The sequence below is a fragment of the Diabrotica virgifera genome, chromosome 3, assembly GCF_917563875.1.
Source record: "Diabrotica virgifera virgifera chromosome 3, PGI_DIABVI_V3a".
NCBI lineage: Eukaryota > Metazoa > Arthropoda > Insecta > Coleoptera > Chrysomelidae > Diabrotica > Diabrotica virgifera.
Genome location: NC_065445.1, coordinates 145,016,564 through 145,028,792, shown reverse-complemented (window position 1 = coordinate 145,028,792; position 12,229 = coordinate 145,016,564).

Genomic DNA, 12,229 nt, shown 5'->3' with positions numbered 1-12,229 from the left:
ATCCTACCCCCTCCCCGTGTAACGCGCCGTAACGTTTTACATGACCCCCCCCCAACTTGCGTTACGTAATACTTGAACCTGAACGCTCCCAAAGTAGATTAAATTACACTTTGTATGATAAAAAAACTATCCAACGAATTCTTTGTTTTAATCTAGTAACACTCAGATATAAAAAAGTTATATGGATAAAACGAAACTTGCCAGCAAGCAGTTTAAGCATTCAGGAATCATTTTCAAGAAATTTAAATTTACGACCCTATTTTGATTATAATCGCTTCCCGTATTAAGTTACTTTTATGTGGCACTCATTGTATTATTAATTTTCTTATCTTAATTGGCAACTAACATGTCAATCTCGACAAAAAAGTATACCTACTAAATAAATTATTTTTCAAACTCTTTCAAACTAGTTTGACAAACAGTTTGAATTTTCAAACCTGTACGATTGACCAGTTTGACTTGACTTGAAATATTTGTCAGAAGGATTGACTTGAGTTTGACTTGAAATTAAGTCAAACTCAAGTCAAGTTCAAACATTCAAGTCAAACTTGTGCAACTCTATAACAAGTGTAATTTAGTCTACTTTAACAAAAATTTATGAAGGAACAACAAAATATAATATTTTTAATACAGTAGGTTTAATGCATTTTTTGCGACTTTTCAATTTCGTTTTAAAGAATTAGTTCACTATTTGTCATTTTATAACGCTGTTCTTTATTTTTACATATTATGCACTTTGCAATTTTCTTTGTTTTGAAATCACCTGCCGCAACATCAAATAAATCAGTATATTTATTTTTCTTAATTATTAATACTGCTTCGACTACAGATGGTTTCTCTTAATTTTTGCAGTGGGAATACCTTCAAAATCAGACAATTTGTTCTGGTTCTGAGCCGAAAAATATCCAGGTTCAGATATTATCTCACAAAGCACTCACTTCAAAACGAACGTAATAAACAAGCCAAACATAGACGTCTAAATATGAACTACAAACTAATTTGCGGAGTAGGCGGGTATCTACGGGGAGATAGGGAAATCCCCCCCCCCCCAAGAAGGTCCAAAATTTTTTTGACAAATTTCAGTAAACATAGAAATGTATTAGCTGATATGATATTTAAACCACAGACAGACAAATAAAACACAATAAACCCGCTATTTATGATAATTAAGAAAACTTAATGCATCTACATTAATTTATTTAAAATTTAAACCCAAACATAACAGTATTTGTATCCGAAAAAAACATAAAACCAATAACCCTGTGGTCAGTTTTGAATTATACTTTTGTATTGTCGTGTTCTCCAGGGAACTGCATGTTGGTACCAGATGTTGTTTTCGATGAGATAAATGCTTCTGTTAAAAAGAAAGTAATAAAAACTCCAAATGATTATTTTGAATTGTCCATTCATAAACCAAATAGTATTTTTTGCAACCATTAAGGTCATAGGCGTAACATGTCCCCTGTCAAAATATTCAATGTGTTTTAAATGTATTTATTTTTTTCGAATACTGAGAAAACTAATAAAAAATTTTGAAAAATTTAACGCAGCACGAAAGATTACATTATTTCTAAGGGCCGAAAATCCCTGAAAACTTCTATAATGTTTATTTTAATAAGTTACAGAGTGAAAATAAAAGGGAAAATTTAGTGTGATTTTTAATGTAAATATTTCATTCAACAGAAACTTAGATATTATTTATTCTAAGGGACTTTCGGCCCTCGGTAATATCGTAATCTTTAATTCTGCTTTTAAATTTTTCAAAAATACAGGATTCTAAAAAAATGAATATCTACATTTAAAACACATTGAAAATTTTGACAGGCGACATTTTGCACCTTTCCCCTTAACGAGAACTCGGAGTAACAAAGTGCTTTATTCCTGTTCGAAAGTCAAACTATCCGTGTAGATTCATTTCTTCATATTACAAGTTGTAAGACTCCCGTTTAGTAATTCGTAAGTTCTTTATATCTTGAATGTACTAATCTGGTTATTGGTTAGTTATTTTAAGTGAAATTTTGTATTAAATAAAATATATTAGATTATAAACCTGGTACATTCCAGGTCAAATCACTCAGATAAAAACTTTTGGATCTCAGATTTGTCTGAAACTTAGTGTATAGCTTGTGTTTAATTCTTCTTTTTTTCTCTCAAAATACCATTTTAAGCGATTTTACAGTGATTTGGTATTTATTTAAACAAATTTGCATTTTTTATCCTAAAATATCAATAGAAAAAATCAGGTTTTCATAGTAGGGACTCAAAAATTCATTATAACGTATTATAACAAGTTATTTTAATTAAAAACAAGTTTTTGATCCAATTTTTGACGGCACAGTCAATAGGAAATCATATTTTCAACAATTTCAGTCCTTACTATTTTTGTCGAAAAGTTAAAAATGGCGGAGATATTGAGCAAAAACGGTTCTCCTTTAAAATCAAGATGGCGGCTAACGTAACGGCGGAATTCATTCGCGATTTTAAATGTACACTACTATTGACCCCCTAAAGATTAGAAAAATAGAATCTTGCTTGGGGAGCTCGGCATGCAATATAAAATGCTAACCCGACTGGACTATATATAATTTTGACTCTGATATTATTGCATGTAACTTTTCTTGTATTGTAAAACTATATAAATTCTTCGAACCACTTAAAGTCCTATGTTTTGGGTATGTGTGGGCAAATTTTCAGTTAAATCGAAAAACTTATATTTTGGGAATGGAGGAACAAGTAAAAAACAGTATTTTAACGTTTTCTACACTAAAATTTGATCAAAAACTTGTTTTAAATAAAAAAACTTGTTATAATGAGTAATATTCACATTTTTGAGTCCCTTCTATTAAAACATTGTTTTTTTCCATTGATATGTTACAATAAGAAAAATGCAAATTTGTTTAAGTAAACACCAAATCACTGAAAAATCGTTTAAAATGATAGTTTGAGAAAAGAAGAAGAAGAAGAAAACGGTTCGACCATCAATGTCTTATTTTTACCCCCTCCCCTCCCCCCCTGCCCAAGGGCAAACTTATAGATCCGCCATTGCCGGAGTAGCAGAGAGACTTGGAAATAAACACGTTGCCCAATATGATATTCAAACTTCAAACTGTTTGAAGAAGTTTGATTTCAAGTCAAACCTAAAGATATCGAAATCAAGTCAAGTCAAACTTTTTTGCAAAAAAGTTTGGTTTTCAAGTCAGGTCAAGTTTGCTGAATAAAATGAAACTAGTTTGACTTGATGCATCTCTACTCATTTTCGTCAATTATTTCCGAATAAATTTATCATTTTTCCACACTTCGAAATGTATTTTGGAAAATCCATTTTCCTTGTTCACTAATGTAATATTCATTTAGTCATCACTTTTAGTTCACTTTTTCCTTAGGCTCTTACGAATCGAATACAAAAAGTTTCATTGAGATGCATCTAACTGCAGATATTTGGTAGGTCATGGGCTTTTTACTGCTTTATTGACTCGCCTAGATTTACCAAATGATGACCAAATTTAACCCAATCAAATCAAACCAAAACAGATCTAACCAAACATTACCAAACCTCACCTAATCACCTAAACACGCTTTTTCACACCTTGAGCAATCTCAGCCTTTTTATGATTGTGTTAAATTTTTTAGTCGATTAATCAGCGTCTAGAATCTAGAAGCTTAATCACAAAATGCTTGCAGATTCGTAACAAATTACCTCAAATTTGACAGAAAATTAACATTTTAACAAAAAATTGGTTTTTGAGGATATTTCGAAATTTCGTATTTTTAAACTTTGCCCGCCGATATATTAGAGACAGGACGACCACCAACACGCTGGATGGACGACATTAAACGAATATCCAATGAATGGCAACAAGACGCAGAGAACCGTGGAGAGTGGCAAAGAATGGGAGAGACCTATGTCCAGCAGTGGACAGAAGAGGTTACATGATGATGTTGATGATATTAGAGAACAATAATTTAAAATGGGAACTAGCTTCTCTCGGAGAAAATAATACATCTTGAAATAACACAAATTTAAAACAATAATAATTAATATTAGATACATTTGTGTCTGTGTAAAAAATTTCAAATTGTAGAAACTTACAGAAAAGACAAGATTCTTTTAGATCTAGATCACGCGTAGCAAAAAAACGTTGATTAATAGCAAGCTGAAAATTTGTTAATAGCTTAACGATGTCTAGTCGGACAAACTTTGATGTACGGGAACACTAAAACAGGGGAAGTTTTATTTGTGGAACAGTTTAAAAAGTTGGAACGTCAAATTACGAAAACGTCCTATATATTTTGTCGGACAAAACATCCAATTGATTTGTTACCCTTTCATTAAACTCTCATGCAAAAATTAGACTGCTATTACTAACCAACATGATTCCTGTCATTTGACATGTTCTTCGTGTTCCACTCATTAAAATGCCCAGTTGATGATAAACACCAGTCTGATTTTTGCACGGGAGTTTAATGAAATCGTAACAAATCAATCGGAAGTTCTGTCCGACAAAATACATGGAACGTTTTCGTAGTCTGACGTATCAAATTTTTAACGTGTTCCACAATTAAAACTTCCCCTGTTCCAGTGTTCCCATACATCAAAGTTTGTCCGACTAGACACCGTTAAGCTATTAACAAATTTTCAGCTTGCTATTAATCAACTTTTTTTGGTCCGCGGGATCCAGGTATATTTCACAGCAATGATTTTTAAAACACATTTTAACTATTTAATGACCGAAAATATACAAAAATTCAGACAAAACGTCACAATTATGCCAAATATATGACCTATCTTATCCAATTAAACTAATATGTGGTAAATGAAGCAAAAGACAGACGTACTCTCAATCATTTATTGTAACTTCCGACGACCGGTTTCGCTCTCTAAAGTATGCAGGGCATCTTCAGGTCAACGGTTACAAGTCACCAAATGCTACACAAAAACCAGAGTTAGAACAATGTCTGGTTGTAAAAGATGCTAAAGATCCATAAGATCAAGCCAATATTGAACAACATACATAAAAATAGTGCAGATAGCAGACAAATAAATAATATGCATGTATAATCGGGGGCGGTAACAAACGTCCCCAAGTTCACAAACACATGCAGATGTATGCCGTCTATAATCATGCAATTATAACGTGTCGTACTTACATTCGAATGCAAGGAGCTACTTCCTCAGTATTCATTAACATGATATATCTGCTTAAGTTATGCTAACGGGATATGGTGGAATAGATGGAGAATGTTGCAAAGGTAAACAAGTTTATAGGACTTGGGAATTCTTGACGGTGTATGGGATTTGGGAACCCTCAAGAATTCCCAAATCACATAAACTTGTTTATCTTTGCAACATTCTCCATCTATTTCACCATATCCCGTTAGCAGAAATATCATGTTAATGAATACTGAGGAAGTAGCTCCTTGTATACGAATGTAAGTACGACACGTTATAATTGCATGATTATAGACGGCATACATCTGCATGTGTTTGTGAACTTGGGGACGTTTGTTACCGCCCCCGATTATACATGTATATGTATTTGTCTGCTATCTGCACTATTTTTATGTGTGTTGTTCAATATTGGCTTGGTATTATGGATCTTTAGCATCTTTTACAACCAGACATAGTTCTAACTCTGGTTTTTATTTGTAGCATTTAGTGACTTGTAACCGTTGACCTGAAGATGCTCTGCATATTTTAGAGAGCGAAACCGGTCGTCGGAAGTTACAATAAATGATTGAGAGTACGTCTGTCTTTTACTTCATTTAAAATGGACTCTCACATGCAACCCATTCAATAATATGTAGTATTTAAATATTACAGAAATAATATAATAAAATATATTATATATAATATAAACAATTAATGGTTTTTTCTAAATTAAATCATAAAACTTTAGGACAACGTCCTCTAGAAACATCCTGTATGATATAAATCTGTGCTGATAATTATTATGCTCTTTTATAAGATCATTTTTATCCCTGCATCTGTATCAACGGCCAGGGCTCGAGCCCTGAAAATAAACAAAAAAAGAAAAAAAAATCGACATCTAACAAACCCATCAAACGAAGTGGAAAGGGGTCACAGTTAAACAAAAGAATCTAGCAGCCCAGGTAGAGACCTAGAACAGTTAACAAACACGGAAATAGCCAGGATTAGAGCAAAAGCAGGGTCAACTAACAAAAGGTCAAATTTAGGGACATTGGCCAGGTCGTCTCTCGCCGGCAGATGTTTTGATCTCCCTTTGTTTTTTTATTGCGTGGTCGTTACTTTACTTTCCCTTTTTGGACGACGCGGAGTCCCATTTGATATCGAAGATTCGATACAGGGTCGGTTCAAGAGCATCAATGTTCACATTTTTCAAGTTAAAAAATTCCGAGTGTTACAACTACCGCTATTGCTATTTCATTTAAAATAAAGACCTTGTTGCAATCAGTATTTATTTGATAAATTGTGATACTAGTTAATCCATTAGATTTTAATAAAAAATATGTACCTACTATAAACATAATTGAAATACAAAACTATCCTTTCTTGGAATCACCGAGATCTAATCTATCTGATCATGAAAAAATAAAAAAGCATTGGTGCGTCAGAAAAATGCATTTTACAACTGCATTTTTAAGTATTTAAAAACGTTAAACTTGATGAATATTGACCAATATTCTGTCCAATATAAGTCCAATTTTGTTACCCGGGGTTTTGTGGTTGATGAACACTAATTTGACACCAGCAAGAGACTTTGAAGTACCTGGTATCCGTTAAAAGTGTTACCAAATGTCTTCCTCTGGAGTTTTTGTAATATTCTTTATATAATTAACCAAAACTTGTTACTTGGTGGGTTTTCGAGGTCGGTGAATACAGGTACTTCGCAGACTCTTGCGGACGTCACAATATTATTGTTCAGCGACATAGAAAATCCTCAGAGTAACAAGTTTTGATAACTTATATAACGAGTATTTACAAGAGTCCAAAAAAAAGCTTTGCTTGCATCCTAACGGAGCACCAGGTACTTCCAATCCTCTTCTCGGTGCCTTATTAGTGTTCAGCGACATCTAAGTGGTACGAGTAACCAGCTTTGGATAATTATATAAGGAATTTTCGCAAAGATCCAGAGGTAGGTATTGATATTACCCTAACCGGATACTCCGGAGGCTGTACTAGTAATATTCGTGTTCCTCGAGCTCAAAAACACCCAATAGTCTAAGAGCTAGTGAACCCTCCGACTAACGGTCGTCCTGTAGGGCTAGAAATTTGTCTAGTGATAATTCATAGCACACCAAAGCTAAAAACCATGACCTGGCAGGCATCAGCCATGCACGTGTATCTACCAGGTGAATCGAAAAGTGCAAATTTAGGGGGTAAAATAAACTTTCTCCGGTAAAGTTTAAATTTAAGTATGTGTTTGAGTAAGTCATATCGAAGAAATGTGTAGAATGACAGGCGATTCTGAAGAGCATAAGACCTTGACAGGCGAGCGGAAAGATTATGGGTTTTTCCTAAAATTATTCTTTTTGCTTGGAACAAAGTTTTTTTTTAGGTTTTTTGAATCAATCCAAACAGAAAAGGTCTGTGGTGATTTTTCTCTTAAGTTAATAGTTTTTGTTATATAAGCGATTAAAAATTTTGAAAATTGCGAAATCGGCCATTTTTAACCCTAAATCGGACATTTAACTAAAAATTTCAATGTTGCCCAGGTAAGTAGATATTCTTTAAACATTGATTGATGAAATCCCGAAGAGTTTTTTGCAATACAATATCGAAAACCCCTTTGTTTTTTAATTGCTAATCAAGCGGGCGCGACACTGTAGTATAAATAATGAGGACGTTTGAGTTTGCATAAATTTATTATCTCGAGAATGGGCAAATTTGAAGAGAAATCCTCAGACAGGTCGATTTTTATTTCTAAATTAGGACTTTTTGGCATACATATAATAGTCGTGACGTCATCCATCTGGGCGTGATGACGTAATCGATAATTTTTTTAAATAATAGTAGGGGTTGTGTGATAGCTCATTTGAAAGGTTATTTAATTCTCTATTCAGGAATATAAATATTAACATAATTATTTGTACAGGGTGTACAAAAAATTGTGTTCTTCTTTTTGCCTAAATTAATTTAATAAAATTTTTTTTTGTACACCCTGTATAAATAATTATATTAATGTTTATATTACTGAATAGAGAATTAAATAACCTTTTAAATGAGCAATCACACAACCCCTACTCTCATTTAAAAAAATCATCGATTACGTCATCACGCCCAGATGGATGACGTCACTAGTATTATACATATGCCAAACATTCCAATTTAAAAATAGAAATCGACCTGTCTGAGGATTTCTCTTCAAATTTGCCCATTCTCGAGATAATGAATTTATGCAAACTCAAACGTCCTCATTTATACTACTGTGTAGCGCCCGCTTGATTAGCAATTAAAAAACAAAGGGGTTTTCGATATTGTATTGCTAAAAACTCTACGGGATTTCATTAATCAATGTTTAAAGAATATCTACCTACCTTGGCAACTTTGAAATTTTTAGTTAAATGTTCGATTTCGGGTTAAAAATGGCCGATTTCGCAATTTTCAAAATTTTTAATCGCTTATATAACAAAAACTATTAACTTAAGAGAAAAATCACCACAGACCTTTTCTGTTTGGAATAATTCAAAAAACCTAAAAAAAACTTTGTTCGAAGCAAAAAAAATAATTTTAGTAAAAACCCATTATCTTTCCCCTCGCCTGGCAAGGTCTTATGCTCTTCAGAATCGGCTGTAATTCTACACATTTCTTCGAAATGACTTACTCAAACACATACTTACATTTAAACTTTACAGGGGAAAGTTTATTTTACCCCCTAAATTTGCACTTTTCGATTCACCTGGTAGATACACGTGCACGGCTGATGCCTGCCAGGTCATGGTTTTTAGCCTTGGTGTGCTATGAATTATCACTAAAGAAATTTCTAGCCTTACAGGACGACCCTTAGTCGGAGGGTTCACTAGCTCTTGGACTACAAGTAAAGCGTCCAAGTAATAAACCCTCTTTTAACAGTATTCATCGAATTAAAATTTTGTTTAACTTTGAATACTTAAAAATGCACTCCTAAAGTGCACCAGTAAAATACTCAGTCTTTCATTTCTCCGTGATCACATATAGTCACAAGTTTGTAGAGATTCTTACGAATCGAATGCCTCAAAACCGCATTCAATCAAATCCATCTAACTTTGCGGATAATCGATAGTAAGATCTAGTTTTGTGCTTTATTTCATCGATTATGTAATTGGTTAGGTTTATGATGTAAGATCAAATATTTTTCAGCCAATATTTAAATTAAATGTTATAGATTTGTATTATAAATCTTACTGATTGCTTTATTCATAAAAAGTAATTTAAAGGAACTAACGATTATTGTATTTAAATTATTTACATTGATATTTATTATTGAAGTGACAACTTCAGAGAGTAGTCAGAAAAATACTCTTTAGGTGGGAAAAATTTGGATAGAGCATGCAATCAGTTATGAATTTTATCCAATATAATATAAGCATGGCTTATGTGTAAGTAATGGAATAAATTTGGCGAAACTTAGCGCAAAGGAAATCAGTTATGATTAATATATATTAATATCATTATTACACAGCTCATACATTTCAATTTTAACATATTAGAACAGTTAGAAGAGTGTAGAACTCTAGCTGTGTTAAATTCAACATCAAATGCCTCATCGAGTAACTTCCATTAGGAGCATCTACTGTTCACAAACCTTCCTCACCCGGCAATTAACTATATTATTATTATTATACATTTAGTAAACAAATAACAATATATATTAAAACAAATCGAAAAGACTGAGATGAATGGTAAAAGTTTTAATTTCCTAGCTGAGCGCATTCGGCTTAAAACGTTTTCTTCATGGCTAAGCTTAGGGATGACGGTTTTTGACAAAACACCGGTTTTCGGTTATACCGGTTTTTTTTTGCTTAAGGTTTAACCTGGCGGTTATAACCGGCCAAAAGAAAAACCGGTTTTTTTCAAAAACCGGTTTTCGGTTTTTTTTTAATCCAATAGGTTACAATGTTACATTTACAATGCACTTTAGTTTGCGATACTCCACTCGACTCGATACTCGATATCAATATGATCAAAATTAGTACTATCGAAAGAAATATCAATATAATAAATAAAACACAATTTTTAATAGAACCATTTTATTCTATTAATTATTATATTTATTTATTATTTTATTATTCTTAATATTATATATTTATTGATTATTATTAAATATAATATAGCGTAAGATTAATATATACATATTGCAATAATATACAATTTAACCCAACCATTTCAACTTATAAAAAATTTCCCCAACTCTTTCAAATGGGATTTAAAAAAAAATAATAACAACATAAATATTTTACTTAAAAATAAATTGGATAATGCAATTTATCTTTTATTTTTACTACCATCAATAAAAATTTATCATGTATTTCTTTTAACACGTTTGTATATTTGTATAATAGGTACATTTTAACTCATTTAATACTTCCCGTATGGGTGTATCGTTTTGAAAACGTAAGGAAATCCTTGGAGATTCGTATTCGTAATCGGTAATTCGATATTCATAGTCAGAACATTATTTTTGGTAATCAGAAAAAGTCATTCACCCACTTTCAATGTCAAGAGTCAAGTGTGAAAAATAGATGATGTTTGCGTCTACTTCAACCAGATCACTTCTTATGTAAATATTATGATTACAAATACCTTTTCAACGAAATATAATAAAACTTAATTGTTTCTGGCTGATGTGAGTTTGCACTTTCAGTTTGCTTCTGTATTTATAAAATAAAATTTGAATTATGGTTTTGTTTGGAATAATTTCTTGAGAATAATAATTATAATTATTGGGATCCAAAATAATACCTAACCTAATAATAATCACCGTAAAAACCTAATAACCGGTTTTTACTTTAAAAAGAAAAACCGGTTATAACCGGGACAAAAAACAACCGGTAAAACCGGTTATTGGGAAGTAAAAATACCGGGTTTAGGTTAAAACCGGTAGGTTTTTCCCATTTCTAGCTAAGCTACAATTAAATAACGTTAATATGCAACTAATTTTAAGAGTTACGAAGTTGAACTTACGTCAAAGATAAAGTACCACTAAACAGAGGAATCCTATTTTTTGAATTAAAAAAATCCTTATGTAGTTTTTAAAACTTGGTCAGAGGTTGAAATTTTTATATGTAAAAAATTTTAGAAAACTTAAAAAACACCTAGAATAGCACATGGGAATTAAACAACACATAAAAAAATTGATCATGGTTATATATTGTCAAAAGATTAATAATTCATGAAAAAAATAAAAAAAAAATGAAAATTGAAAAATATTAATTTATTTAATTGCATGACATCATACTTGTTCCTGTAAAGTCTCTCACAATAATTTGAATGGAGTTTTGTAGTTAAAAATTGAGATTGATTTGTGTATTTAAGCAAAACTTTTAGGGTTTAATCGCATTTCTTCAGTTATCTCGATATGTTCTACAAGATTCATTTGTTTAAAATTTTTAGTTGGTTGTTATGTAAATTTTTATTGTTTTTGGAGGGAGAAAAGGAATGATTGTTAAATATATGATGTAACAAGTTTGATTTTTCTGTATTTTTGATGTTTTCCTTGATTCTCTGAGAAAGGGTTCTCATTGTTCCACCCATATAAGTCATATTACAATCCACACAAGACTGTTTATAAATATCACGTTTATTTAATTTGTCAATGTTTTCTTTTGTTTTTCTGAAGATGGACTTGATGTTATGTTTGCTTTTAAAAGAGATGTTCAATTTACTGATTTTATTACAAAAAGTAATCTTGTTATTTTTCTGAAATTGGCCCTAAAGTAGTATAAGGATCTGTAAATAGATGTGGTGTTGGTCTTGTTTTCTACGTTAAAATATTATTACTATGGCAAATTTAATAAACACTTACTGTTAACATTGACCATAAAATCAGAAAAATGCATATCAGTCGCATTTTCATAGCGACCCATCATTTTATACTTTTAATGTTTTCTCAACTACAAACCTCGGGAGCTTTTTTCTCCCTATTGCATTTATTAACACCCTCAGCGTTCGAGGCATGGTACACCCTCGCCCGCGCCCACAGGGACAGAAGAATGGCCAGATTAGGAACACGCCATTTTTAAATTTAATGCATCTCGTTGCTTTTGAAAG